Raw genomic sequence first — 4769 nt, 5'->3', positions numbered from 1 at the left:
GGATTTTGTTTCAACTAGAGGATGATAGTGTCAATAACCTGTGGCTTCTTATATCAACATCATTGTATTGCCTCCTCCAGGTACTAAAACAAAATGGAAGTTTAGTGCAAAGTAAACCTTGTGACTTGATCAATTGTGTATAAACCTATTTCTTAGCTCATTGGAAGAAAATTATATTGCAAATAAGCCTACAGTTAAGTTAAAACTTACACTCTAGAGTTTCAACAGATGAGCAATTAAACCATTGTGTAATATAATTAATAACATATCACATTGCGTAGTATAATTAATAACCCCAGATGGCTGATAAAATACATCTATTTAGTTCTCATTTGTAGGTTTCAAATGCTGTAAAAGTCCAAAGGCACTTGAGATGATTTTCTCATTCCTGCAATCTTGCCACCTAAAGCAATGAAAAATGAGAGGCCATAAAATAAACTATAAGCAATTAACAAGGCAGCAAAGAAGCATCAGAATTTCTGTTCCCAGGGAAATTATAGTTTATTTATCCTTATTTTACTCTTATGTTGTAGAACTTGCCTTTTTCAAAAACTTTACGTGTATACTGAAACACTAGATTTAACTAGGGAGGAGGGAGTTGAAGAAATGTTTATGTAATTGCTAAGAGAGAAGGACAAGGCGTATGAATAACTCACAATTTCTAATTTATAGATGAAGACTATAAATGTTTTTTTTAAAACCAGATTCCACAGAGTTCAAATGGATTCGCTTCTAAATAAGGATCAAATTGAATGTTACTTTTAAATGCTGGAGACCAAGAAAACACCTTCACATAGCTGACAACAGACCACTGACTGGTAGCAGCAGGAAACTAGTTGGCTAACTATTGGTCACTTTGGCAAAGTAAGTGGTGAGCATCTATGTCAGGGCAGCACAACTTTGGCTCTCCAGCATTTAAGGGGGATTTAAACTCCCTTGTTGTTGGACTACAACCCTCATCATCCCCAGATACAGCAGCCAATAGTTCGGGATGATGGGAGTTGTAGTCCAGCAGCTGCTGAAGGGGCAAAGTTGTGCAGCTCAGGGCGATGACATCTAAGTGACATTCATGTAAAAGAAGGGTGGATGCCAGAATGTGAGTTTCCCCTCCTTCACTTCTTCCTCCTTGTTTCTTTCCTCCTGGGGTGTCAGGAAAAAAGGCAATTGCTGGCAGCAAGGCAGACAATAAAGAGGGGAAAGGGGAAATCCGACCGTGACTAAGAACAAAAAAATGCAGATAATAATGACCAAACACTGAAGATATAAATAAACACTAGAAATATATATTCAGAAATAATAAGTCAGTAATAAATGATCCATAACATTAATAAACAATACACAAATTGTCTTCTCTTAATGCAGAATACATAAACAAAGGCATGTACAATAACAGTCAAAAGTTAAGGAAGGAGGTGTAATTGAGCCAGGCAAAAATTGGACTGCAGGATGGAATAGGCAAAGTCAAGTATCAAAATCAAAATGGAAGTGGCAGATGACAAAAGCACGGTGTCAGACGTGGTCTCAGAAAGAGGTGTGGACGTCCTCAATGGCGAAATGCTCAATACCGTCCACACAGAGGTGAAGATGTAAAATCACAAACGTGCTGATAGCAAAGAACCCGTCGAGCATGCTTCCATAAATAAGCTGACCGGGATCTGAGATAAAGCCCACTGCTTGTCCTTGTGGAGAAAAACAAACTTCAGGAATCAATGTCATTCATGAATCAAAGTCGAACAGCTCTTCTGGATATGTGCCATTTCGCCCACAAAGCTTCATCAGCCTCCAGATGAAAGGAAAGGACTGTAAGACTGTGTCAAGCTTAAGAAATGGGGTACCGGTACTAATGTTGTTTTGGAGGCTGATGAAGCTTTGTGGGCGAAACGGCACATATCCGGAAGAGCCGTTCGACTTTGATTCATGAATGATATTGATTCATGAAGTTTGTTTTTCTCCACAAGGACAAGCAGTGGGCTTTATCTCTGATCCCGCCCCTGAGTAATGTTGAATTTGGCCCCGTAGTGCATCCTTAACAATATGTCTGAAGAGAACTGGTTATTTATTCCCTAAATAGAGGAGAGCTGGTGTTATATTCAGGTACAACATCTGATGTGAATACTTGGTCATTACTCGAATAAAGTAATGACATTATTGCCTGGAAATGTTAATGAGCAAAGAGGAGGAAAGTAGCTTTAGTCGAACAGAGGGAGGGGGGCAGGCCACCAGCTGGGCAACAACTGACTCTTTGCTCTCCCACTTCTGCCTACCCAACTCACTGGAGGAGGAGAAAGCGGTGGGGGGGGGGGCTGGGAACTCATCTTCACTTCTTGTTTCAGGGCCCACTCTGACCTTGCTACACCCTGGGTAAACAGCATGGTATAGACAGAGGTTACTAGGCTTACATTCTGACAGGCCTCTTGTGCCTTTATGAGTTTCATTCAAGGGAAAATTCATCTACAGTTATGTTAGAGAGCAAGGGATAATTAACCAGCTGTTTCATGGCTGACTCGTCATGGTGGTGCGACACTGCATGCCGATAATGAATCACCTCAGGAATTGACTTTTGGACAAACCAGTTACTCCAGACACAATCATTTCATCAAGAATATCCACAGGAAAAGGAGAGGGCACCAGCTGTGTATGGTTAATTTTTGCCCACAGTTGTTCTCTTAAGAGACTTATGCCTACCTTTCCCATATGCACTGGCACCCTCCACATGGGTACACACATTGAAGTTGCTCATTCCACATGAAGCCAACACAAAAGATGAGGGGGATTCCAAAAAGGACCAAGGTAAACTAGACTGGAACCTCCATCAAAAGCCAGGCATAAAGAACTACGTGAAGATAAAAAGCCCTGCATTGACAACAAACAGCAAATGCCAAGAAAGAAAGATATAGTACTTACATATAAAACATACATGTATGAAAAGTTTTCTGGATAGCAACTCATTACAATACTTTACTTAATGGGATGGGGGTTATAGTATAGCAACATCTGGAGACCCAAGCTTGGCATCCGCTGATATGAACATAAAATGTAGTTTCTCAGTTATTAGACACAAAAAAGAGCCCCTGGTGGCGCAGTGGTAAAACTGCTGCTCTGTAACCAGAAGGTTGCAAGATCGATCCTGACCAAGGGGCTCAAGGTTGACTCAGCCTTCCATCCTTCCGAGGTCGGTAAAATGAGTACCCAGAAATGTTGGGGGCAATATGCTAAATCATTGTAAACAGCTTAGAGAGCTCCGGCTATAGAGCGGTATATAAATGTAAGTGCTATTGCTAAATGGAGAGATTGAGGTTGTTCACACGACCTCAGCACACAGCTCCGGAGGGCTAGGGAGAAGACAGGAGTTTGCCTGCCTTCCCCCGCAGATGAGTGGTAGCCGTCTTGGTGGCCGTCTTCCCCCACAGACGAGAGGTGGCTATGCATCTACACAAACTGTGCCATGGCAGAGTCCAGAGCTAGAATTGGGAGGAGGTAGTCCTCTGCATCCCAGTGTGCCCTGCACCAGCAGCAGAGTGGCTGCTCTATCTGTAGAGCAATTGCTCCGCTTGGACCAGCCACTCTTTCCCCCTGGCTCACTGCTCAAAATGGGTGTGGCCCGGGGGGAAGCCCAGTTACCTGGTGGCAATCGCACAGGTGATCACTTGCCAACGTAGAACTTACCCACAGTTTGTTCTACCTTGGTAAAATGCCCGGTTAAAAAGTCGGGCTTCGCAGGACTGGAGCAACTGGTAGTGGAGGGCTCCCAGTGATCCAGATGACATGAGCTTCCTGGGGCAACCTAGGCAGTTCATGTAGTGAGAATGCCCCCATTACCTTAAGTGGCGCAGCGGGGAAATGCTTGACTAACAAGCAGAAGGTTGCCGGTTTGAATCCCCGCTGGTTCTATATTGGGCAGCAGCGATATAGGAAGATACTGAAAGGCATCATCTCATACTGTGCGGGAGGAGGCAATGGTAAACCCCTCCTGTATTCTACCAAATAGAACCACAGGGCAGAAGTCGAAATTGACTTGACGGCACACTTAACCTTTACAGTTTAAAAGTAAATCAATAGAAATATTCCTCAATACATTTTGATCCATATACATTTTGATCCGGATTCGATCTGCCGCCTCCCTTTCAGCTTTTAAAACCTTATTGAAGACTTTTCTTTTCCACCAGGCATTTGCCCTTTTAATTTTTTAAAAAAAGAATCTCAGATGTTATTCTTGTTTTGTACACCGCCCTGAGTCTGTGGATTGGGCGGTATATTAAATCTTTTAACAAATAAAATAAATAAATATATTCATCTAGGTTTGCATGGAAAAACTTGGAAGATATAGTTGGCTTAAAGGGCATGATTCTTGCATTGAGGGCAAGAGGCCCTGTCTTCAAATATTTGGAAAACCCCTGAAAATAGGGGGATCCACTGTATGTATATTATGTGATGGCAGCTTGGTATTTATAATTTCTCAGATTCCAAGGCATTTCCAGCTGAAAGGGATCTTAGACAGTAGGGCTGGGGAAAGACTACAGTGACACTAGTTAAGAAAAGACTTTAATGACACACAGGCCTCACTTCCTGTTCCTGTTTGCCATATCAGTGGCAGAACCATGAAAGGAGACAAGGCAAGTCATATTTGTCCAGCACTGTGTTCCTGTCTAAATGATTTGTGGAATGTTCCCATCTCAATGGCTAGTTTCAGTTGAAAGGAAGTGCCAATCACACTGCCTTGGGCTGTTGCCAGTCAGAGTAGTCAATGGTTTCCGATCAGACCCCACCCA

General features: G+C 42.6%; 1 long non-coding RNA gene across 1 annotated transcript; it reads right to left on the bottom strand.

The window, feature by feature from the left end:
- Positions 1 to 231: 231 nt before the first annotated feature.
- LOC128333704 (uncharacterized) lies at positions 232 to 3039 on the bottom strand. The gene is made up of 2 exons (XR_008311034.1): positions 2686 to 3039; positions 232 to 403 (listed from the first exon to the last, which is right to left on the bottom strand). It is a non-coding gene; the product is annotated as an uncharacterized LOC128333704 (long non-coding RNA).
- Between the last annotated feature and the right edge of the window lie 1730 nt (positions 3040 to 4769).

The sequence above is a fragment of the Hemicordylus capensis genome, chromosome 1 (assembly GCF_027244095.1).
Source record: "Hemicordylus capensis ecotype Gifberg chromosome 1, rHemCap1.1.pri, whole genome shotgun sequence".
NCBI classification, from domain to species: domain Eukaryota; kingdom Metazoa; phylum Chordata; class Lepidosauria; order Squamata; family Cordylidae; genus Hemicordylus; species Hemicordylus capensis.
The sequence above is the reverse complement of the archived record's forward strand: the minus strand, read 5'-3'. Positions and strand labels throughout refer to the sequence as shown.